At 31.8% G+C, this 22852-nt stretch overlaps 32 non-coding genes across 32 annotated transcripts; all 32 read right to left on the reverse strand.

Moving 5' to 3' along the window:
* Positions 1 to 276: 276 nt before the first annotated feature.
* Positions 277 to 349, reverse strand: TRNAV-AAC (transfer RNA valine (anticodon AAC)). Its single transcript has one exon. It is a non-coding gene; the product is annotated as a tRNA-Val (tRNA).
* Positions 350 to 996: 647 nt separating this feature from the next.
* On the reverse strand, positions 997 to 1069 carry TRNAV-AAC (transfer RNA valine (anticodon AAC)). The gene has a single exon. It is a non-coding gene; the product is annotated as a tRNA-Val (tRNA).
* Positions 1070 to 1496: 427 nt separating this feature from the next.
* Positions 1497 to 1569, reverse strand: TRNAV-CAC (transfer RNA valine (anticodon CAC)). The gene has a single exon. It is a non-coding gene; the product is annotated as a tRNA-Val (tRNA).
* Positions 1570 to 2437: 868 nt separating this feature from the next.
* On the reverse strand, positions 2438 to 2510 carry TRNAV-AAC (transfer RNA valine (anticodon AAC)). Its single transcript has one exon. It is a non-coding gene; the product is annotated as a tRNA-Val (tRNA).
* A 648-nt stretch (positions 2511 to 3158) lies between these two features.
* Positions 3159 to 3231, reverse strand: TRNAV-AAC (transfer RNA valine (anticodon AAC)). The gene has a single exon. It is a non-coding gene; the product is annotated as a tRNA-Val (tRNA).
* A 431-nt stretch (positions 3232 to 3662) lies between these two features.
* On the reverse strand, positions 3663 to 3735 carry TRNAV-CAC (transfer RNA valine (anticodon CAC)). Its single transcript has one exon. It is a non-coding gene; the product is annotated as a tRNA-Val (tRNA).
* A 649-nt stretch (positions 3736 to 4384) lies between these two features.
* On the reverse strand, positions 4385 to 4457 carry TRNAV-CAC (transfer RNA valine (anticodon CAC)). Its single transcript has one exon. It is a non-coding gene; the product is annotated as a tRNA-Val (tRNA).
* An 868-nt stretch (positions 4458 to 5325) lies between these two features.
* Positions 5326 to 5398, reverse strand: TRNAV-AAC (transfer RNA valine (anticodon AAC)). The gene has a single exon. It is a non-coding gene; the product is annotated as a tRNA-Val (tRNA).
* Positions 5399 to 5826: 428 nt separating this feature from the next.
* On the reverse strand, positions 5827 to 5899 carry TRNAV-CAC (transfer RNA valine (anticodon CAC)). The gene has a single exon. It is a non-coding gene; the product is annotated as a tRNA-Val (tRNA).
* An 869-nt stretch (positions 5900 to 6768) lies between these two features.
* Positions 6769 to 6841, reverse strand: TRNAV-AAC (transfer RNA valine (anticodon AAC)). The gene has a single exon. It is a non-coding gene; the product is annotated as a tRNA-Val (tRNA).
* Positions 6842 to 7489: 648 nt separating this feature from the next.
* TRNAV-AAC (transfer RNA valine (anticodon AAC)) lies at positions 7490 to 7562 on the reverse strand. Its single transcript has one exon. It is a non-coding gene; the product is annotated as a tRNA-Val (tRNA).
* A 431-nt stretch (positions 7563 to 7993) lies between these two features.
* TRNAV-CAC (transfer RNA valine (anticodon CAC)) lies at positions 7994 to 8066 on the reverse strand. Its single transcript has one exon. It is a non-coding gene; the product is annotated as a tRNA-Val (tRNA).
* An 868-nt stretch (positions 8067 to 8934) lies between these two features.
* On the reverse strand, positions 8935 to 9007 carry TRNAV-AAC (transfer RNA valine (anticodon AAC)). The gene has a single exon. It is a non-coding gene; the product is annotated as a tRNA-Val (tRNA).
* A 430-nt stretch (positions 9008 to 9437) lies between these two features.
* On the reverse strand, positions 9438 to 9510 carry TRNAV-CAC (transfer RNA valine (anticodon CAC)). Its single transcript has one exon. It is a non-coding gene; the product is annotated as a tRNA-Val (tRNA).
* Positions 9511 to 10298: 788 nt separating this feature from the next.
* On the reverse strand, positions 10299 to 10371 carry TRNAV-AAC (transfer RNA valine (anticodon AAC)). Its single transcript has one exon. It is a non-coding gene; the product is annotated as a tRNA-Val (tRNA).
* A 649-nt stretch (positions 10372 to 11020) lies between these two features.
* Positions 11021 to 11093, reverse strand: TRNAV-AAC (transfer RNA valine (anticodon AAC)). Its single transcript has one exon. It is a non-coding gene; the product is annotated as a tRNA-Val (tRNA).
* Positions 11094 to 11523: 430 nt separating this feature from the next.
* Positions 11524 to 11596, reverse strand: TRNAV-CAC (transfer RNA valine (anticodon CAC)). The gene has a single exon. It is a non-coding gene; the product is annotated as a tRNA-Val (tRNA).
* An 868-nt stretch (positions 11597 to 12464) lies between these two features.
* On the reverse strand, positions 12465 to 12537 carry TRNAV-AAC (transfer RNA valine (anticodon AAC)). Its single transcript has one exon. It is a non-coding gene; the product is annotated as a tRNA-Val (tRNA).
* Positions 12538 to 13185: 648 nt separating this feature from the next.
* On the reverse strand, positions 13186 to 13258 carry TRNAV-AAC (transfer RNA valine (anticodon AAC)). Its single transcript has one exon. It is a non-coding gene; the product is annotated as a tRNA-Val (tRNA).
* Positions 13259 to 13687: 429 nt separating this feature from the next.
* Positions 13688 to 13760, reverse strand: TRNAV-CAC (transfer RNA valine (anticodon CAC)). The gene has a single exon. It is a non-coding gene; the product is annotated as a tRNA-Val (tRNA).
* Positions 13761 to 14628: 868 nt separating this feature from the next.
* Positions 14629 to 14701, reverse strand: TRNAV-AAC (transfer RNA valine (anticodon AAC)). The gene has a single exon. It is a non-coding gene; the product is annotated as a tRNA-Val (tRNA).
* A 649-nt stretch (positions 14702 to 15350) lies between these two features.
* Positions 15351 to 15423, reverse strand: TRNAV-AAC (transfer RNA valine (anticodon AAC)). Its single transcript has one exon. It is a non-coding gene; the product is annotated as a tRNA-Val (tRNA).
* A 430-nt stretch (positions 15424 to 15853) lies between these two features.
* TRNAV-CAC (transfer RNA valine (anticodon CAC)) lies at positions 15854 to 15926 on the reverse strand. The gene has a single exon. It is a non-coding gene; the product is annotated as a tRNA-Val (tRNA).
* An 868-nt stretch (positions 15927 to 16794) lies between these two features.
* Positions 16795 to 16867, reverse strand: TRNAV-AAC (transfer RNA valine (anticodon AAC)). The gene has a single exon. It is a non-coding gene; the product is annotated as a tRNA-Val (tRNA).
* A 430-nt stretch (positions 16868 to 17297) lies between these two features.
* Positions 17298 to 17370, reverse strand: TRNAV-CAC (transfer RNA valine (anticodon CAC)). The gene has a single exon. It is a non-coding gene; the product is annotated as a tRNA-Val (tRNA).
* Positions 17371 to 18158: 788 nt separating this feature from the next.
* On the reverse strand, positions 18159 to 18231 carry TRNAV-AAC (transfer RNA valine (anticodon AAC)). The gene has a single exon. It is a non-coding gene; the product is annotated as a tRNA-Val (tRNA).
* Positions 18232 to 18880: 649 nt separating this feature from the next.
* On the reverse strand, positions 18881 to 18953 carry TRNAV-AAC (transfer RNA valine (anticodon AAC)). The gene has a single exon. It is a non-coding gene; the product is annotated as a tRNA-Val (tRNA).
* Positions 18954 to 19383: 430 nt separating this feature from the next.
* On the reverse strand, positions 19384 to 19456 carry TRNAV-CAC (transfer RNA valine (anticodon CAC)). Its single transcript has one exon. It is a non-coding gene; the product is annotated as a tRNA-Val (tRNA).
* An 868-nt stretch (positions 19457 to 20324) lies between these two features.
* TRNAV-AAC (transfer RNA valine (anticodon AAC)) lies at positions 20325 to 20397 on the reverse strand. The gene has a single exon. It is a non-coding gene; the product is annotated as a tRNA-Val (tRNA).
* A 647-nt stretch (positions 20398 to 21044) lies between these two features.
* On the reverse strand, positions 21045 to 21117 carry TRNAV-AAC (transfer RNA valine (anticodon AAC)). The gene has a single exon. It is a non-coding gene; the product is annotated as a tRNA-Val (tRNA).
* A 429-nt stretch (positions 21118 to 21546) lies between these two features.
* Positions 21547 to 21619, reverse strand: TRNAV-CAC (transfer RNA valine (anticodon CAC)). Its single transcript has one exon. It is a non-coding gene; the product is annotated as a tRNA-Val (tRNA).
* Positions 21620 to 22487: 868 nt separating this feature from the next.
* TRNAV-AAC (transfer RNA valine (anticodon AAC)) lies at positions 22488 to 22560 on the reverse strand. The gene has a single exon. It is a non-coding gene; the product is annotated as a tRNA-Val (tRNA).
* Between the last annotated feature and the right edge of the window lie 292 nt (positions 22561 to 22852).

A 22852-nucleotide genomic window follows, 5' to 3' on the forward strand; every position in this document is an offset into this window, starting at 1 on the left:
CAGTAGATAGTTATCAAAATATAAATTATTGAATTCAAAGTGTTTAGGTAACAAAATATGTTTCTGCCAATTTCGAACTGGGGACCTTTCACGTGTGAGGCAAACATGAAATCACTACACTACAGATACTACATGAAAAATTTGAGACCATCATCCAATAAAAAATGATCTTTGACATTCAGTATGGCATGCTAAAATAAACTTTTTATCTGATTGTATTTTTATTGAGCATTTTACCTAAAAATTCATTGTTTTAAAATTCTAAAGCTAAAAGATTGTTTTTGCCCAGTTTCGAACTGGGGACCTTTCGCGTGTTAGGCAAACGTGATAACCACTACACTACAGAAACTGACTCTTGTGGATTCCATCACTATCTAGTCTGGAAGTACAAATGACACATGCTTTTCTTAGAAATATAATTTTTTCTAAACTTTTTTCCTATTTTCTAATAATTTTTACGCTATTTTTCCACTTTGCATTTCAAGAGGACACATTCACTTATTATCAATTCTGATCATTGTATTTACTAAAAAAATATTTTTTAATGTATTTCTGACCAATTTTGAAGGGGGACCTTATGCATATTGGGTAAATGTGAATAACTCTACACTACAGGTACTTCATAAATGCAACACCATCCAATATGCATGGTAGAAGGGAAATTGACTTTTGATATTCTGCAATATGATTTTTTGCTTGCTTTTTCATTGAGCAATGCAACAGTATATAGTTATCAAAATATAAATTATTGAATTCAAAGTGTTTAGGTAACAAAATATGTTTTTGCCAATTTTGAACTGGGCACCGTTCACGTGTGAGGCAAACATGAAATCACTACACTACAGATACTACATGAAAAATTTGCGACCATCACCCAATAAAAAATGATCTTTGACATTCAGTATGGCATGCTAAAATAAACTTTTTATCTGATTGTATTTTTATTGAGCATTGTACCCAAAAATTCATTGTTTTAAAATTCTAAAGCTAAAAGATTGTTTCTGCCCAGTTTCGAACTGGGGACCCTTCGCGTGTTAGGCGAACGTAATAACCACTACACTACAGAAACTGACTCTTGTGGATCCCATCACTATCTAGTCTGGAAGTACAAATGACACATGCTTTTCTTAGAAATATAATTTTTTCTAAACTTTTTTCCTATTTTCTAATAATTTTGACGCTATTTTTCCACTTTGCATTTCAAGAGGACACATTCACTTATTATCAATTCTGATCATTGTATTTACTAAAAAAATTTTTTTTATGTATTTCTGACCAATTTTGAAGGGGGACCTTATGCATATTGGGTAAATGTGAATAACTCTACACTACAGGTACTTCATGAATGTAACACCATCCAATATGCATGGTAGAAGGGAAATTGACTTTTGATATTCTGCAATATGATTTTTGCTTGCTTTTTCATTGAGCAATGCAACAGTAGATAGTTATCAAAATATAAATTATTGAATTCAAAGAGTTTAGGTAACAAAATATGTTTCTGCCCAGTTTTGAACTGGGGATCTTTCGCGTGTGAGGCAAACGTGAAAACCACTACACTACAGAAACTACATGAAAACAGCATCTCCCGCCATCCAATAAAAAATGATCTTTGACATACATTATGGCATTCTGAAATAAACTTTTTATATGATTGCATTTTTATTTGGCATTTCAACCAAAAATCCCTTGTTTTAAAATTCTAAAGATAACAGCACATTTCTGCCCAGTTTCGAACTGGGGACCTTTTGTGTTTTAGGCGAATGTGATAACCACTACAATACAGAAACTGACTTTTGAAGATCTCATCACTATGGAGTCGGGAAGTACCATTGGCAAACCGTTTTCTTAGAATTTTTTTTTCTAAACTTATTTTTCTATTTTCTAATAATTTCTATGCTATTTTGTCCACTTTGCATTTCAAGAGGACACATTCACTTATTAATAGTTCTGATCATTGTATTTAATAAAAAAATCTATTTTTAATGTATTTCTGACCAATTTTGAAGGGGAACCTTATGCATATTGGCTAAATGTGAATAATACTACACTACAGGTACTTCATGAATGCAACACCATCCAATATGCATGGTAGAAGGGAAATTGACTTTTGATATTCTGCAATATGATTTTTTGCTTGCTTTTTCATTGAGCAATGCAACAGTATATAGTTATCAAAATATAAATTATTGAATTCAAAGTGTTTAGGTAACAAAATATGTTTCTGCCAATTTCGAACTGGGGACCTTTCACGCGTGAGGCAAACATGAAATCACTACACTACAGATACTACATGAAAAATTTGCGACCATCATCCAGTAAAAAATGATCTTTGACATTCAGTATGGCATGCTAAAATAAACTTTTTATCTGATTGTATTTTTATTGAGCATTTTACCCAAAAATTAATTGTTTTAAAATTCTAAAGCTAAAAGATTGTTTCTGCCCAGTTTCGAACTGGGGACCTTTCGCGTGTTAGGCGAACGAGATAACCACTACACTACAGAAACTGACTCTCGTGAATTTCATCACTATCTAGTCTGGATGTACACATGACACATGCTTTTCTTAGAAATATAATTTTTTCTAAACTTTTTTTCCTATTTTCTAATAATTTTGACGCTATTTTTCCACTTTGCCTTTCAAGAGGACACATTCACTTATTATCAATTCTGATCATTGTATTTACTAAAAAAAATTTTTTTAATGTATTTCTGACCAATTTTGAAGGGGGACCTTATGCATATTGGATAAATGTGAATAACTCTACACTACAGGTACTTCATGAATGCAACACCATCCAATATGCATGGTAGAATTGAAACTGACTTTTGATATTCTGCAATATGATTTTTTGCTTGCTTTTTCATTGAGCAATGCAACAGTAGATAGTTATCAAAATATAAATTATTGAATTCAAAGTGTTTAGGTAACAAAATATGTTTCTGCCAATTTCGAACTGGGGACCTTTCACGTGTGAGGCAAACATGAAATCACTACACTACAGATACTACATGAAAAATTTGAGACCATCATCCAATAAAAAATGATCTTTGACATTCAGTATGGCATGCTAAAATAAACTTTTTATCTGATTGTATTTTTATTGAGCATTTTACCTAAAAATTCATTGTTTTAAAATTCTAAAGCTAAAAGATTGTTTCTGCCCAGTTTCGAACTGGGGACCTTTCGCGTGTTAGGCGAACGTGATAACCACTATACTACAGAAACTGACTCTTGTGCATCCCATCACTATCTAGTCTGGAAGTACAAATGACACATGCTTTTCTTAGAAATATAATTTTTTCTAAACTTTTTTTTCCTATTTTCTAATAATTTTGACGCTATTTTTCCACTTTGCATTTCAAGAGGACACATTCACTTATTATCAATTCTGATCATTGTATTTACTAAAAAAATATTTTTTGAATGTATTTCTGACCAATTTTGAAGGGGAACCTTATGCATATTGGCTAAATGTGAATAATACTACACTACAGGTACTTCATGAATGCAACACCATCCAATATGCATGGTAGAAGGGAAATTGACTTTTGATATTCTGCAATATGATTTTTGCTTGCTTTTTCATTGAGCAATGCAACAGTAGATAGTTATCAAAATATAAATTATTGAATTCAAAGTGTTTAGGTAACAAAATATGTTTCTGCCCAGTTTCGAACTGGGGACCTTTCGCGTGTGAGGCGAACGTGATAACCACTACACTACAGAAACTACAATAAAACAGCATCTCCCGCCATTCAATAAAAAATGATCTTTGACATACATTATGGCATTCTGAAATAAACTTTTTATATGATTGCATTTTTATTTGGCATTTCAACCAAAAATCCCTTGATTTAAAATTCTAAAGATAACAGCATATTTCTGCCCAGTTTCGAACTGGGGACCTTTTGTGTTTTAGGCGAATGTGATAACCACTACAATACAGAAACTGACTTTTGAAGATCTCATCACTATGGAGTCGGGAAGTACCATTGGCAAACCGTTTTCTAAGAATTTTTTTTTCTAAACTTATTTTTCTATTTTCTAATAATTTCTATGCTATTTTTTCCACTTTGCATCTCAAGAGGACACATTCACTTATTAATAGTTCTGATCATTGTATTTAATAAAAAAATCTATTTTTAATGTATTTCTGACCAATTTTGAAGGGGAACCTTATGCATATTGGCTAAATGTGAATAATACTACACTACAGGTACTTCATGAATGCAACACCATCCAATATGCATGGTAGAAGGGAAATTGACTTTTGATATTCTGCAATATGATTTTTGCTTGCTTTTTCATTGAGCAATGCAACAGTAGATAGTTATCAAAATATAAATTATTGAATTCAAAGTGTTTAGGTAACAAAATATTTTTCTGCCCAGTTTCGAACTGGGGACCTTTCGCGTGTGAGGCGAACGTGATAACCACTACACTACAGAAACTACAATAAAACAGCATCTCCCGCCATTCAATAAAAAATGATCTTTGACATACATTATGGCATTCTGAAATAAACTTTTTATATGATTGCATTTTTATTTGGCATTTCAACCAAAAATCCCTTGATTTAAAATTCTAAAGATAACAGCATATTTCTGCCCAGTTTCGAACTGGGGACCTTTTGTGTTTTAGGCGAATGTGATAACCACTACAATACAGAAACTGACTTTTGAAGATCTCATCACTATGGAGTCGGGAAGTACCATTGGCAAACCGTTTTCTTAGAATTTTTTTTTCTAAACTTATTTTTCTATTTTCTAATAATTTCTATGCTATTTTTTCCACTTTGCATTTCAAGAGGACACATTCACTTATTAATAGTTCTGATCATTGTATTTAATAAAAAAATCTATTTTTAATGTATTTCTGACCAATTTTGAAGGGGAACCTTATGCATATTGGCTAAATGTGAATAATACTACACTACAGGTACTTCATGAATGCAACACCATCCAATATGCATGGTAGAAGGGAAATTGACTTTTTATATTTTGCAATATGATTTTTTGCTTGCTTTTTCATTGAGCAATGCAACAGTATATAGTTATCAAAATATAAATTATTGAATTCAAAGTGTTTAGGTAACAAAATATGTTTCTGCCAATTTCGAACTGGGGACCTTTCACGCGTGAGGCAAACATGAAATCACTACACTACAGATACTACATGAAAAATTTGCGACCATCATCCAATAAAAAATTATCTTTGACATTCAGTATGGCATGCTAAAATAAACTTTTTATCTGATTGTATTTTTATTGAGCATTTTACCCAAAAATTCATTGTTTTAAAATTCTAAAGCTAAAAGATTGTTTTTGCCCAGTTTCGAACTGGGGACCTTTCGCGTGTTAGGCGAACGTGATAACCACTACACTACAGAAACTGACTCTTGTGGATTCCATCACTATCTAGTCTGGAAGTACAAATGACACATGCTTTTCTTAGAAATATAATTTTTTCTAAACTTTTTTCCTATTTTCTAATAATTTTGACGCTATTTTTCCACTTTGCATTTCAAGAGGACACATTCACTTATTATCAATTCTGATCATTGTATTTACTAAAAAAATATTTTTTAATGTATTTCTGACCAATTTTGAAGGGGGACCTTATGCATATTGGGTAAATGTGAATAACTCTACACTACAGGTACTTCATGAATGCAACACCATCCAATATGCATGGTAGAAGGGAAATTGACTTTTGATATTCTGCAATATGATTTTTGCTTGCTTTTTCATTGAGCAATGCAACAGTAGATAGTTATCAAAATATAAATTATTGAATTCAAAGTGTTTAGGTAACAAAATATGTTTCTGCCCAGTTTTGAACTGGGGATCTTTCGCGTGTGAGGCAAACGTGATAACCACTACACTACAGAAACTACATGGAAACAGCATCTCCCGCCATCCAATAAAAAATGATCTTTGACATACATTATGGCATTCTGAAATAAACTTTTTATATGATTGCATTTTTATTTGGCATTTCAACCGAAAATCCCTTGATTTAAAATTCTAAAGATAACAGCATATTTCTGCCTAGTTTCGAACTGGGGACCTTTTGTGTTTTAGGCGAATGTGATAACCACTACAATACAGAAACTGACTTTTGAAGATCTCATCACTATGGAGTCGGGAAGTACCATTGGCAAACCGTTTTCTTAGAATTTTTTTTTCTAAACTTATTTTTCTATTTTCTAATAATTTCTATGCTATTTTTTCCACTTTGCATTTCAAGAGGACACATTCACTTATTAATAGTTCTGATCATTGTATTTAATAAAAAAAATCTATTTTTAATGTATTTCTGACCAATTTTGAAGGGGAACCTTATGCATATTGGCTAAATGTGAATAATACTACACTACAGGTACTTCATGAATGCAACACCATCCAATATGCATGGTAAAAGGGAAATTGACTTTTGATATTCTGCAATATGATTTTTTGCTTGCTTTTTCATTGAGCAATGCAACAGTATATAGTTATCAAAATATAAATTATTGAATTCAAAGTGTTTAGGTAACAAAATATGTTTCTGCCAATTTCGAACTGGGGACCTTTCACGCGTGAGGCAAACATGAAATCACTACACTACAGATACTACATGAAAAATTTGCGACCATCATCCAGTAAAAAATGATCTTTGACATTCAGTATGGCATGCTAAAATAAACTTTTTATCTGATTGTATTTTTATTGAGCATTTTACCCAAAAATTAATTGTTTTAAAATTCTACAGCTAAAAGATTGTTTCTGCCCAGTTTCGAACTGGGGACCTTTCGCGTGTTAGGCGAACGAGATAACCACTACACTACAGAAACTGACTCTCGTGAATTTCATCACTATCTAGTCTGGATGTACACATGACACATGCTTTTCTTAGAAATATAATTTTTTCTAAACTTTTTTTCCTATTTTCTAATAATTTTGACGCTATTTTTCCACTTTGCATTTCAAGAGGACACATTCACTTATTATCAATTCTGATCATTGTATTTACTAAAAAAAAATTTTTTAATGTATTTCTGACCAATTTTGAAGGGGGACCTTATGCATATTGGATAAATGTGAATAACTCTACACTACAGGTACTTCATGAATGCAACACCATCCAATATGCATGGTAGAATTGAAACTGACTTTTGATATTCTGCAATATGATTTTTTGCTTGCTTTTTCATTGAGCAATGCAACAGTAGATAGTTATCAAAATATAAATTATTGAATTCAAAGTGTTTAGGTAACAAAATATGTTTCTGCCAATTTCGAACTGGGGACCTTTCACGTGTGAGGCAAACATGAAATCACTACACTACAGATACTACATGAAAAATTTGAGACCATCATCCAATAAAAAATTATCTTTGACATTCAGTATGGCATGCTAAAATAAACTTTTTATCTGATTGTATTTTTATTGAGCATTTTACCTAAAAATTCATTGTTTTAAAATTCTAAAGCTAAAAGATTGTTTCTGCCCAGTTTCGAACTGGGGACCTTTCGCGTGTTAGGCGAACGTGATAACCACTATACTACAGAAACTGACTCTTGTGCATCCCATCACTATCTAGTCTGGAAGTACAAATGACACATGCTTTTCTTAGAAATATAATTTTTTCTAAACTTTTTTTTCCTATTTTCTAATAATTTTGACGCTATTTTTCCACTTTGCATTTCAAGAGGACACATTCACTTATTATCAATTCTGATCATTGTATTTACTAAAAAAATATTTTTTGAATGTATTTCTGACCAATTTTGAAGGGGAACCTTATGCATATTGGCTAAATGTGAATAATACTACACTACAGGTACTTCATGAATGCAACACCATCCAATATGCATGGTAGAAGGGAAATTGACTTTTGATATTCTGCAATATGATTTTTGCTTGCTTTTTCATTGAGCAATGCAACAGTAGATAGTTATCAAAATATAAATTATTGAATTCAAAGTGTTTAGGTAACAAAATATGTTTCTGCCCAGTTTCGAACTGGGGACCTTTCGCGTGTGAGGCAAACGTGATAACCACTACACTACAGAAACTACAATAAAACAGCATCTCCCGCCATCCAATAAAAAATGATCTTTGACATACATTATGGCATTCTGAAATAAACTTTTTATATGATTGCATTTTTATTTGGCATTTCAACCAAAAATCCCTTGATTTAAAATTCTAAAGATAACAGCATATTTCTGCCCAGTTTCGAACTGGGGACCTTTTGTGTTTTAGGCGAATGTGATAACCACTACAATACAGAAACTGACTTTTGAAGATCTCATCACTATGGAGTCGGGAAGTACCATTGGCAAACCGTTTTCTTAGAATTTTTTTTTCTAAACTTATTTTTCTATTTTCTAATAATTTCTATGCTATTTTTTCCACTTTGCATTTCAAGAGGACACATTCACTTATTAATAGTTCTGATCATTGTATTTAATAAAAAAATCTATTTTTTATGTATTTCTGACCAATTTTGAAGGGGAACCTTATGCATATTGGCTAAATGTGAATAATACTACACTACAGGTACTTCATGAATGCAACACCATCCAATATGCATGGTAGAAGGGAAATTGACTTTTTATATTTTGCAATATGATTTTTTGCTTGCTTTTTCATTGAGCAATGCAACAGTATATAGTTATCAAAATATAAATTATTGAATTCAAAGTGTTTAGGTAACAAAATATGTTTCTGCCAATTTCGAACTGGGGACCTTTCACGCGTGAGGCAAACATGAAATCACTACACTACAGATACTACATGAAAAATTTGCGACCATCATCCAATAAAAAATGATCTTTGACATTCAGTATGGCATGCTAAAATAAACTTTTTATCTGATTGTATTTTTATTGAGCATTTTACCCAAAAATTCATTGTTTTAAAATTCTAAAGCTAAAAGATTGTTTCTGCCCAGTTTCGAACTGGGGACCTTTCGCGTGTTAGGCGAACGTGATAACCACTACACTACAGAAACTTACTCTTGTGGATTCCATCACTATCTAGTCTGGAAGTACAAATGACACATGCTTTTCTTAGAAATATAATTTTTTCTAAACTTTTTTTCCTATTTTCTAATAATTTTGACGCTATTTTTCCACTTTGCATTTCAAGAGGACACATTCACTTATTATCAATTCTGATCATTGTATTTACTAAAAAAATATTTTTTGAATGTATTTCTGACCAATTTTGAAGTGGGACCTTATGCATATTGGGTAAATGTGAATAACTCTACACTACAGGTACTTCATGAATGCAACACCATCCAATATGCATGGTAGAAGGGAAATTGACTTTTGATATTCTGCAATATGATTTTTGCTTGCTTTTTCATTGAGCAATGCAACAGTAGATAGTTATCAAAATATAAATTATTGAATTCAAAGTGTTTAGGTAACAAAATATGTTTCTGCCCAGTTTCGAACTGGGGACCTTTCGCGTGTGAGGCGAACGTGATAACCACTACACTACAGAAACTACAGTGAAACTGCATCTCCCGCCATCCAATAAAAAATGATCTTTGACATACATTATGACATTCTGAAATAAACTTTTTATATGATTGCATTTTTATTTGGCATTTCAACCAAAAATCCCTTGTTTTAAAATTCTAAAGATAACAGCATATTTCTGCCCAGTTTCGAACTGGGGACCTTTTGTGTTTTAGGCGAATGTGATAACCACTACAATACAGAAACTGACTTTTGAAGATCTCATCACTATGGAGTCGGGAAGTACCATTGGCAAACCGTTTTCTAAGAATTTTTTTTTCTAAACTTATTTTTCTATTTTCTAATAATTTCTATGCTATTTTTTCCACTTTGCATCTCAAGAGGACACATTCACTTATTAATAGTTCTGATCATTGTATTTAATAAAAAAATCTATTTTTAATGTATTTCTGACCAATTTTGAAGGTGAACCTTATGCATATTGGCTAAATGTGAATAATACTACACTACAGGTACTTCATGAATGCAACACCATCCAATATGCATGGTAGAAGGGAAATTGACTTTTGATATTCTGCAATATGATTTTTACAATTGTTTCTGCCAATTTCGAACTGGGGACCTTTCACGTGTGAGGTAAACATGAAATCACTACACTACAGATACTACATGAAAAATTTGAGACCATCATCCAATAAAAAATGATCTTTGATATTCAGTATGGCATGCTAAAATAAACTTTTTATCTGATTGTATTTTTATTGAGCATTTTACCCAAAAATTCATTGTTTTAAAATTCTAAAGCTAAAATATTGTTTCTGCCCAGTTTCGAACTGGGGACCTTTCGCGTGTTATGCGAACGTGATAACCACTACACTACAGAAACTGACACTTGTGGATTCCATCACTATCTAGCCTGGAAGTACAAATGACACATGCTTTTCTTAGAAATATAATTTTTTCTAAACTTTTTTTCCTATTTTCTAATAATTTTGATGCTATTTTTCCACTTTGCATTTCAAGAGGACACATTCACTTATTATCAATTCTGATCATTGTATTTACTAAAAAAATTTTTTTTTAATGTATTTCTGACCAATTTTGAAGGGGGACCTTATGCATATTGGATAAATGTGAATAACTCTACACTACAGGTACTTCATGAATGCAACACCATCCAATATGCATGGTAGAATTGAAATTGACTTTTGATATTCTGCAATATGATTTTTTGCTTGCTTTTTCATTGAGCAATGCAACAGTAGATAGTTATCAAAATATAAATTATTGAATTCAAAGTGTTTAGGTAACAAAATATGTTTCTGCCAATTTCGAACTGGGGACCTTTCACGTGTAAGGCAAACATGAAATCACTACACTACAGATACTACATGAAAAATTTGAGACCATCATCCAATAAAAAATGATCTTTGACATTCAGTATGGCATGCTAAAATAAACTTTTTATCTGATTGTATTTTTATTGAGCATTTTACCCAAAAATTAATTGTTTTAAAATTCTAAAGCTAAAAGATTGTTTCTGCCCAGTTTCGAACTGGGGATCTTTCACGTGTTAGGCGAACGTGATAACCACTACACTACAGAAACTGACTCGAGTGGTCCCATCACTATCTAGTCTGGATGTACAAATGACACATGCTTTTCTTAGAAATATAATTTTTTCTAAACTTTTTTTCCTATTTTCTAATAATTTTGACGCTATTTTTCCACTTTGCATTTCAAGAGGACACATTCACTTATTATCAATTCTGATCATTGTATTTACTAAAAAAAATATTTTTTGAATGTATTTCTGACCAATTTTGAAGGGGGACCTTATGCATATTGGGTAAATGTGAATAACTCTACACTACAGGTACTTCATGAATGCAACACCATCCAATATGCATGGTAGAAGGGAAATTGACTTTTGATATTCTGCAATATGATTTTTGCTTGCTTTTTCATTGAGCAATGCAACAGTAGATAGTTATCAAAATATAAATTATTGAATTCAAAGTGTTTAGGTAACAAAATATGTTTCTGCCCAGTTTCTAACTGAGGACCTTTCGCGTGTGAGGCGAACGTGATAACCACTACACTACAGAAACTACAATGAAACAGCATCTCCCGCCATCCAATAAAAAATGATCTTTGACATACATTATGACATTCTGAAATAAACTTTTTATATGATTGCATTTTTATTTGGCATTTCAACCAAAAATCCCTTGTTTTAAAATTCTAAAGATAACAGCATATTTCTGCCTAGTTTCGAACTGGTGACCTTTTGTGTTTTAGGCGAATGTGATAACCACTACAATACAGAAACTGACTTTTGAAGATCTCATCACTGTGGAGTCGGGAAGTACCATTGGCAAACCGTTTTCTTAGAATTTTTTTTTCTAAACTTATTTTTCTATTTTCTAATAATTTCTATGCTATTTTTTCCACTTTGCATTTCAAGAGGACACATTCACTTATTAATAGTTCTGATCATTGTATTTAATAAAAAAATCTATTTTTAATGTATTTCTGACCAATTTTGAAGGGGAACCTTATGCATATTGGCTAAATGTGAATAATACTACACTACAGGTACTTCATGAATGCAACACCATCCAATATGCATGGTAGAAGGGAAATTGACTTTTGATATTCTGCAATATGATTTTTTGCTTGCTTTTTCATTGAGCAATGCAACAGTATATAGTTATCAAAATATAAATTATTGAATTCAAAGTGTTTAGGTAACAAAATATGTTTCTGCCAATTTCGAACTGGGGACCTTTCACGCGTGAGGCAAACATGAAATCACTACACTACAGATACTACATGAAAAATTTGCGACCATCATCCAGTAAAAAATGATCTTTGACATTCAGTATGGCATGCTAAAATAAACTTTTTATCTGATTGTATTTTTATTGAGCATTTTACCCAAAAATTAATTGTTTTAAAATTCTACAGCTAAAAGATTGTTTCTGCCCAGTTTCAAACTGGGGACCTTTCGCGTGTTAGGCGAACGTGATAACCACTACACTACAGAAACTGACTCTCGTGAATTTCATCACTATCTAGTCTGGATGTACACATGACACATGCTTTTCTTAGAAATATAATTTTTTCTAAACTTTTTTTCCTATTTTCTAATAATTTTGACGCTATTTTTCCACTTTGCATTTCAAGAGGACACATTCACTTATTATCAATTCTGATCATTGCATTTACTAAAAAAAAATTTTTTAATGTATTTCTGACCAATTTTGAAGGGGGACCTTATGCATATTGGATAAATGTGAATAACTCTACACTACAGGTACTTCATGAATGCAACACCATCCAATATGCATGGTAGAATTGAAACTGACTTTTGATATTCTGCAATATGATTTTTTGCTTGCTTTTTCATTGAGCAATGCAACAGTAGATAGTTATCAAAATATAAATTATTGAATTCAAAGTGTTTAGGTAACAAAATATGTTTCTGCCAATTTCGAACTGAGGACCTTTCACGTGTGAGGCAAATATGAAATCACTACACTACAGATACTACATGAAAAATTTGAGACCATCATCCAATAAAAAATGATCTTTGACATTCAGTATGGCATGCTAAAATAAACTTTTTATCTGATTGTATTTTTATTGAGCATTTTACCCAAAAATTAATTGTTTTAAAATTCTAAAGCTAAAAGATTGTTTCTGCCCAGTTTCGAACTGGGGATCTTTCACGTGTTAGGCGAACGTGATAACCACTACACTACAGAAACTGACTCGCGTGGTCCCATCACTATCTAGTCTGGAAGTACAAATGACACATGCTTTTCTTAGAAATATAATTTTTTCTAAACTTTTTTTCCTATTTTCTAATAATTTTGACGCTATTTTTCCACTTTGCATTTCAAGAGGACACATTCACTTATTATCAATTCTGATCATTGTATTTAATAAAAAAATATTTTTTTAATGTATTTCTGACCAATTTTGAAGGGGGACCTTATGCATATTGGGTAAATGTGAATAACTCTTCACTACAGGTACTTCATGAATGCAACACCATCCAATATGCATGGTAGAAGGGAAATTGACTTTTGATATTCTGCAATATGATTTTTGCTTGCTTTTTCATTGAGCAATGCAACAGTAGATAGTTATCAAAATATAAATTATTGAATTCAAAGTGTTTAGGTAACAAAATATGTTTCTGCCCAGTTTCGAACTGGGGACCTCTCGCGTGTGAGGCGAACGTGATAACCACTACACTACAGAAACTACAATGAAACAGCATCTCCCGCCATCCAATAAAAAATGATCTTTGACATACATTATGGCATTCTGAAATAAACTTTTTATATGATTGCATTTTTATTTGGCATTTCAACCAAAAATCCCTTGTTTTAAAATTCTAAAGATAACAGCATATTTCTGCCCAGTTTCGAACTGGGGACCTTTTGTGTTTTAGGCGAATGTGATAACCACTACAATACAGAAACTGACTTTTGAAGATCTCATCACTATGGAGTCGGGAAGTACCATTGGCAAACCGTTTTCTTAGAATTTTTTTTTCTAAACTTATTTTTCTATTTTCTAATAATTTCTATGCTATTTTTTCCGCTTTGCATCTCAAGAAGACACATTCACTTATTAATAGTTCTGATCATTGTATTTAATAAAAAAATCTATTTTTAATGTATTTCTGACCAATTTTGAAGGGGAACCTTATGCATATTGGCTAAATGTGAATAATACTACACTACAGGTACTTCATGAATGCAACACCATCCAATATGCATGGTAGAAGGGAAATTGACTTTTGATATTCTGCAATATGATTTTTTGCTTGCTTTTTCATTGAGCAATGCAACAGTATATAGTTATCAAAATATAAATTATTGAATTCAAAGTGTTTAGGTAACAAAATATGTTTCTGCCAATTTCGAACTGGGGACCTTTCACGTGTGAGGCAAACATGAAATCACTACACTACAGATACTACATGAAAAATTTGCGACCATCATCCAATAAAAAATGATCTTTGACATTCAGTATGGCATGCTAAAATAAACTTTTTATCTGATTGTATTTTTATTGAGCATTTTACCCAAAATTTCATTGTTTTAAAATTCTAAAGCTAAAAGATTGTTTCTGCCCAGTTTCGAACTGGGGACCTTTCGCGTGTTATGCGAACGTGATAACCACTACACTACAGAAACTGACACTTGTGGATTCCATCACTATCTAGTCTGGAAGTACAAATGACACATGCTTTTCTTAGAAATATGATTTTTTCTAAACTTTTTTTCCTATTTTCTAATAATTTTGACGCTATTTTTCCACTTTGCATTTCAAGAGGACACATTCACTTATTATCAATTCTGATCATTGTATTTACTAAAAAAAAATTTTTTTAATGTATTTCTGACCAATTTTGAAGGGGGACCTTATGCATATTGGATAAATGTGAATAACTCTACACTACAGGTACTTCATGAATGCAACACCATCCAATATGCATGGTAGAATTGAAATTGACTTTTGATATTCTGCAATATGATTTTTTGCTTGCTTTTTCATTGAGCAATGCAACAGTAGATAGTTATCAAAATATAAATTATTGAATTCAAAGTGTTTAGGTAACAAAATATGTTTCTGCCAATTTCGAACTGGGGACCTTTCACGTGTGAGGCAAACATGAAATCACTACACTACAGATACTACATGAAAAATTTGAGACCATCATCCAATAAAAAATGATCTTTGACATTCAGTATGGCATGCTAAAATAAACTTTTTATCTGATTGTATTTTTATTGAGCATTTTACCCAAAAATTAATTGTTTTAAAATTCTAAAGCTAAAAGATTGTTTCTGCCCAGTTTCGAACTGGGGATCTTTCACGTGTTAGGCGAACGTGATAACCACTACACTACAGAAACTGACTCACGTGGTCCCATCACTATCTAGTCTGGAAGTACAAATGACACATGCTTTTCTTAGAAATATAATTTTTTCTAAACTTTTTTTTCCTATTTTCTAATAATTTTGACGCTATTTTTCCACTTTGCATTTCAAGAGGACACATTCACTTATTATCAATTCTGATCATTGTATTTACTAAAAAAATATTTTTTGAATGTATTTCTGACCAATTTTGAAGGGGAACCTTATGCATATTGGCTAAATGTGAATAATACTACACTACAGGTACTTCATGAATGCAACACCATCCAATATGCATGGTAGAAGGGAAATTGACTTTTGATATTCTGCAATATGATTTTTGCTTGCTTTTTCATTGAGCAATGCAACAGTAGATAGTTATCAAAATATAAATTATTGAATTCAAAGTGTTTAGGTAACAAAATATGTTTCTGCCCAGTTTCGAACTGGGGACCTTTCGCGTGTGAGGCAAACGTGATAACCACTACACTACAGAAACTACAATAAAACAGCATCTCCCGCCATCCAATAAAAAATGATCTTTGACATACATTATGGCATTCTGAAATAAACTTTTTATATGATTGCATTTTTATTTGGCATTTCAACCAAAAATCCCTTGATTTAAAATTCTAAAGATAACAGCATATTTCTGCCCAGTTTCGAACTGGGGACCTTTTGTGTTTTAGGCGAATGTGATAACCACTACAATACAGAAACTGACTTTTGAAGATCTCATCACTATGGAGTCGGGAAGTACCATTGGCAAACCGTTTTCTTAGAATTTTTTTTTCTAAACTTATTTTTCTATTTTCTAATAATTTCTATGCTATTTTTTCCACTTTGCATTTCAAGAGGACACATTCACTTATTAATAGTTCTGATCATTGTATTTAATAAAAAAATCTATTTTTAATGTATTTCTGACCAATTTTGAAGGGGAACCTTATGCATATTGGCTAAATGTGAATAATACTACACTACAGGTACTTCATGAATGCAACACCATCCAATATGCATGGTAGAAGGGAAATTGACTTTTTATATTTTGCAATATGATTTTTTGCTTGCTTTTTCATTGAGCAATGCAACAGTATATAGTTATCAAAATATAAATTATTGAATTCAAAGTGTTTAGGTAACAAAATATGTTTCTGCCAATTTCGAACTGGGGACCTTTCACGCGTGAGGCAAACATGAAATCACTACACTACAGATACTACATGAAAAATTTGCGACCATCATCCAATAAAAAATGATCTTTGACATTCAGTATGGCATGCTAAAATAAACTTTTTATCTGATTGTATTTTTATTGAGCATTTTACCCAAAAATTCATTGTTTTAAAATTCTAAAGCTAAAAGATTGTTTCTGCCCAGTTTCGAACTGGGGACCTTTCGCGTGTTAGGCGAACGTGATAACCACTACACTACAGAAACTTACTCTTGTGGATTCCATCACTATCTAGTCTGGAAGTACAAATGACACATGCTTTTCTTAGAAATATAATTTTTTCTAAACTTTTTTTCCTATTTTCTAATAATTTTGACGCTATTTTTCCACTTTGCATTTCAAGAGGACACATTCACTTATTATCAATTCTGATCATTGTATTTACTAAAAAAATATTTTTTGAATGTATTTCTGACCAATTTTGAAGTGGGACCTTATGCATATTGGGTAAATGTGAATAACTCTACACTACAGGTACTTCATGAATGCAACACCATCCAATATGCATGGTAGAAGGGAAATTGACTTTTGATATTCTGCAATATGATTTTTGCTTGCTTTTTCATTGAGCAATGCAACAGTAGATAGTTATCAAAATATAAATTATTGAATTCAAAGTGTTTAGGTAACAAAATATGTTTCTGCCCAGTTTCGAACTGGGGACCTTTCGCGTGTGAGGCGAACGTGATAACCACTACACTACAGAAACTACAGTGAAACTGCATCTCCCGCCATCCAATAAAAAATGATCTTTGACATACATTATGACATTCTGAAATAAACTTTTTATATGATTGCATTTTTATTTGGCATTTCAACCAAAAATCCCTTGTTTTAAAATTCTAAAGATAACAGCATATTTCTGCCCAGTTTCGAACTGGGGACCTTTTGTGTTTTAGGCGAATGTGATAACCACTACAATACAGAAACTGACTTTTGAAGATCTCATCACTATGGAGTCGGGAAGTACCATTGGCAAACCGTTTTCTAAGAATTTTTTTTTCTAAACTTATTTTTCTATTTTCTAATAATTTCTATGCTATTTTTTCCACTTTGCATCTCAAGAGGACACATTCACTTATTAATAGTTCTGATCATTGTATTTAATAAAAAAATCTATTTTTAATGTATTTCTGACCAATTTTGAAGGGGAACCTTATGCATATTGGCTAAATGTGAATAATACTACACTACAGGTACTTCATGAATGCAACACCATCCAATATGCATGGTAGAAGGGAAATTGACTTTTGATATTCTGCAATATGATTTTTACAATTGTTTCTGCCAATTTCGAACTGGGGACCTTTCACGTGTGAGGTAAACATGAAATCACTACACTACAGATACTACATGAAAAATTTGAGACCATCATCCAATAAAAAATGATCTTTGATATTCAGTATGGCATGCTAAAATAAACTTTTTATCTGATTGTATTTTTATTGAGCATTTTACCCAAAAATTCATTGTTTTAAAATTCTAAAGCTAAAAGATTGTTTCTGCCCAGTTTCGAACTGGGGACCTTTCGCGTGTTATGCGAACGTGATAACCACTACACTACAGAAACTGACACTTGTGGATTCCATCACTATCTAGCCTGGAAGTACAAATGACACATGCTTTTCTTAGAAATATAATTTTTTCTAAACTTTTTTTCCTATTTTCTAATAATTTTGATGCTATTTTTCCACTTTGCATTTCAAGAGGACACATTCACTTATTATCAATTCTGATCATTGTATTTACTAAAAAAAAAATTTTTTAATGTATTTCTGACCAATTTTGAAGGGGGACCTTATGCATATTGGATAAATGTGAATAACTCTACACTACAGGTACTTCATGAATGCAACACCATCCAATATGCATGGTAGAATTGAAATTGACTTTTGATATTCTGCAATATGATTTTTTGCTTGCTTTTTCATTGAGCAATGCAACAGTAGATAGTTATCAAAATATAAATTATTGAATTCAAAGTGTTTAGGTAACAAAATATGTTTCTGCCAATTTCGAACTGGGGACCTTTCACGTGTAAGGCAAACATGAAATCACTACACTACAGATACTACATGAAAAATTTGAGACCATCATCCAATAAAAAATGATCTTTGACATTCAGTATGGCATGCTAAAATAAACTTTTTATCTGATTGTATTTTTATTGAGCATTTTACCCAAAAATTAATTGTTTTAAAATTCTAAAGCTAAAAGATTGTTTCTGCCCAGTTTCGAACTGGGGATCTTTCACGTGTTAGGCGAACGTGATAACCACTACACTACAGAAACTGACTCGAGTGGACCCATCACTATCTAGTCTGGAAGTACAAATGACACATGCTTTTCTTAGAAATATAATTTTTTCTAAACTTTTTTTCCTATTTTCTAATAATTTTGACGCTATTTTTCCACTTTGCATTTCAAGAGGACACATTCACTTATTATCAATTCTGATCATTGTATTTACTAAAAAAAATATTTTTTGAATGTATTTCTGACCAATTTTGAAGGGGGACCTTATGCATATTGGGTAAATGTGAATAACTCTACACTACAGGTACTTCATGAATGCAACACCATCCAATATGCATGGTAGAAGGGAAATTGACTTTTGATATTCTGCAATATGATTTTTGCTTGCTTTTTCATTGAGCAATGCAACAGTAGATAGTTATCAAAATATAAATTATTGAATTCAAAGTGTTTAGGTAACAAAATATGTTTCTGCCCAGTTTCTAACTGAGGACCTTTCGCGTGTGAGGCGAACGTGATAACCACTACACTACAGAAACTACAATGAAACAGCATCTCCCGCCATCCAATAAAAAATGATCTTTGACATACATTATGACATTCTGAAATAAACTTTTTATATGATTGCATTTTTATTTGGCATTTCAACCAAAAATCCCTTGTTTTAAAATTCTAAAGATAACAGCATATTTCTGCCTAGTTTCGAACTGGGGACCTTTTGTGTTTTAGGCGAATGTGATAACCACTACAATACAGAAACTGACTTTTGAAGATCTCATCACTGTGGAGTCGGGAAGTACCATTGGCAAACCGTTTTCTTAGAATTTTTTTTTCTAAACTTATTTTTCTATTTTCTAATAATTTCTATGCTATTTTTTCCACTTTGCATTTCAAGAGGACACATTCACTTATTAATAGTTCTGATCATTGTATTTAATAAAAAAATCTATTTTTAATGTATTTCTGACCAATTTTGAAGGGGAACCTTATGCATATTGGCTAAATGTGAATAATACTACACTACAGGTACTTCATGAATGCAACACCATCCAATATGCATGGTAGAAGGGAAATTGACTTTTGATATTCTGCAATATGATTTTTTGCTTGCTTTTTCATTGAGCAATGCAACAGTATATAGTTATCAAAATATAAATTATTGAATTCAAAGTGTTTAGGTAACAAAATATGTTTCTGCCAATTTCGAACTGGGGACCTTTCACGCGTGAGGCAAACATGAAATCACTACACTACAGATACTACATGAAAAATTTGCGACCATCATCCAGTAAAAAATGATCTTTGACATTCAGTATGGCATGCTAAAATAAACTTTTTATCTGATTGTATTTTTATTGAGCATTTTACCCAAAAATTAATTGTTTTAAAATTCTACAGCTAAAAGATTGTTTCTGCCCAGTTTCGAACTGGGGACCTTTCGCGTGTTAGGCGAACGTGATAACCACTACACTACAGAAACTGACTCTCGTGAATTTCATCACTATCTAGTCTGGATGTACACATGACACATGCTTTTCTTAGAAATATAATTTTTTCTAAACTTTTTTTCCTATTTTCTAATAATTTTGACGCTATTTTTCCACTTTGCATTTCAAGAGGACACATTCACTTATTATCAATTCTGATCATTGCATTTACTAAAAAAATTTTTTTAATGTATATCTGACCAATTTTGAAGGGGGACCTTATGCATATTGGATAAATGTGAATAACTCTACACTACAGGTACTTCATGAATGCAACACCATCCAATATGCATGGTAGAATTGAAACTGACTTTTGATATTCTGCAATATGATTTTTTGCTTGCTTTTTCATTGAGCAATGCAACAGTAGATAGTTATCAAAATATAAATTATTGAATTCAAAGTGTTTAGGTAACAAAATATGTTTCTGCCAATTTCGAACTGAGGACCTTTCACGTGTGAGGCAAATATGAAATCACTACACTACAGATACTACATGAAAAATTTGAGACCATCATCCAATAAAAAATGATCTTTGACATTCAGTATGGCATGCTAAAATAAACTTTTTATCTGATTGTATTTTTATTGAGCATTTTACCCAAAAATTAATTGTTTTAAAATTCTAAAGCTAAAAGATTGTTTCTGCCCAGTTTCGAACTGGGGATCTTTCACGTGTTAGGCGAACGTGATAACCACTACACTACAGAAACTGACTCGCGTGGTCCCATCACTATCTAGTCTGGAAGTACAAATGACACATGCTTTTCTTAGAAATATAATTTTTTCTAAACTTTTTTTCCTATTTTCTAATAATTTTGACGCTATTTTTCCACTTTGCATTTCAAGAGGACACATTCACTTATTATCAATTCTGATCATTGTATTTAATAAAAAAATATTTTTTTAATGTATTTCTGACCAATTTTGAAGGGGGACCTTATGCATATTGGGTAAATGTGAATAACTCTTCACTACAGGTACTTCATGAATGCAACACCATCCAATATGCATGGTAGAAGGGAAATTGACTTTTGATATTCTGCAATATGATTTTTGCTTGCTTTTTCATTGAGCAATGCAACAGTAGATAGTTATCAAAATATAAATTATTGAATTCAAAGTGTTTAGGTAACAAAATATGTTTCTGCCCAGTTTCGAACTGGGGACCTCTCGCGTGTGAGGCGAACGTGATAACCACTACACTACAGAAACTACAATGAAACAGCATCTCCCGCCATCCAATAAAAAATGATCTTTGACATACATTATGGCATTCTGAAATAAACTTTTTATATGATTGCATTTTTATTTGGCATTTCAACCAAAAATCCCTTGTTTTAAAATTCTAAAGATAACAGCATATTTCTGCCCAGTTTCGAACTGGGGACCTTTTGTGTTTTAGGCGAATGTGATAACCACTACAATACAGAAACTGACTTTTGAAGATCTCATCACTATGGAGTCGGGAAGTACCATTGGCAAACCGTTTTCTTAGAATTTTTTTTTCTAAACTTATTTTTCTATTTTCTAATAATTTCTATGCTATTTTTTCCGCTTTGCATCTCAAGAAGACACATTCACTTATTAATAGTTCTGATCATTGTATTTAATAAAAAAATCTATTTTTAATGTATTTCTGACCAATTTTGAAGGGGAACCTTATGCATATTGGCTAAATGTGAATAATACTACACTACAGGTACTTCATGAATGCAACACCATCCAATATGCATGGTAGAAGGGAAATTGACTTTTGATATTCTGCAATATGATTTTTTGCTTGCTTTTTCATTGAGCAATGCAACAGTAGATAGTTATCAAAATATAAATTATTGAATTCAAAGTGTTTAGGTAACAAAATATGTTTCTGCCAATTTCGAACTGGGGACCTTTCACGTGTGAGGCAAACATGAAATCACTACACTACAGATACTACATGAAAAATTTGAGACCATCATCCAATAAAAAATGATCTTTGACATTCAGTATGGCATGCTAAAATAAACTTTTTATCTGATTGTATTTTTATTGAGCATTTTACCCAAAAATTAATTGTTTTAAAATTCTAAAGCTAAAAGATTGTTTCTGCCCAGTTTCGAACTGGGGATCTTTCACGTGTTAGGCGAACGTGATAACCACTACACTACAGAAACTGACTCACGTGGTCCCATCACTATCTAGTCTGGAAGTACAAATGACACATGCTTTTCTTAGAAATATAATTTTTTCTAAACTTTTTTTCCTATTTTCTAATAATTTTGACGCTATTTTTCCACTTTGCATTTCAAGAGGACACATTCACTTATTATCAATTCTGATCATTGTATTTACTAAAAAAATATTTTTTGAATGTATTTCTGACCAATTTTGAAGGGGGACCTTATGCATATTGGGTAAATGTGAATAACTCTACACTACAGGTACTTCATGAATGCAACACCATCC

This window comes from Pseudophryne corroboree, chromosome 4 (assembly GCF_028390025.1).
Source record: "Pseudophryne corroboree isolate aPseCor3 chromosome 4, aPseCor3.hap2, whole genome shotgun sequence".
NCBI classification, from domain to species: domain Eukaryota; kingdom Metazoa; phylum Chordata; class Amphibia; order Anura; family Myobatrachidae; genus Pseudophryne; species Pseudophryne corroboree.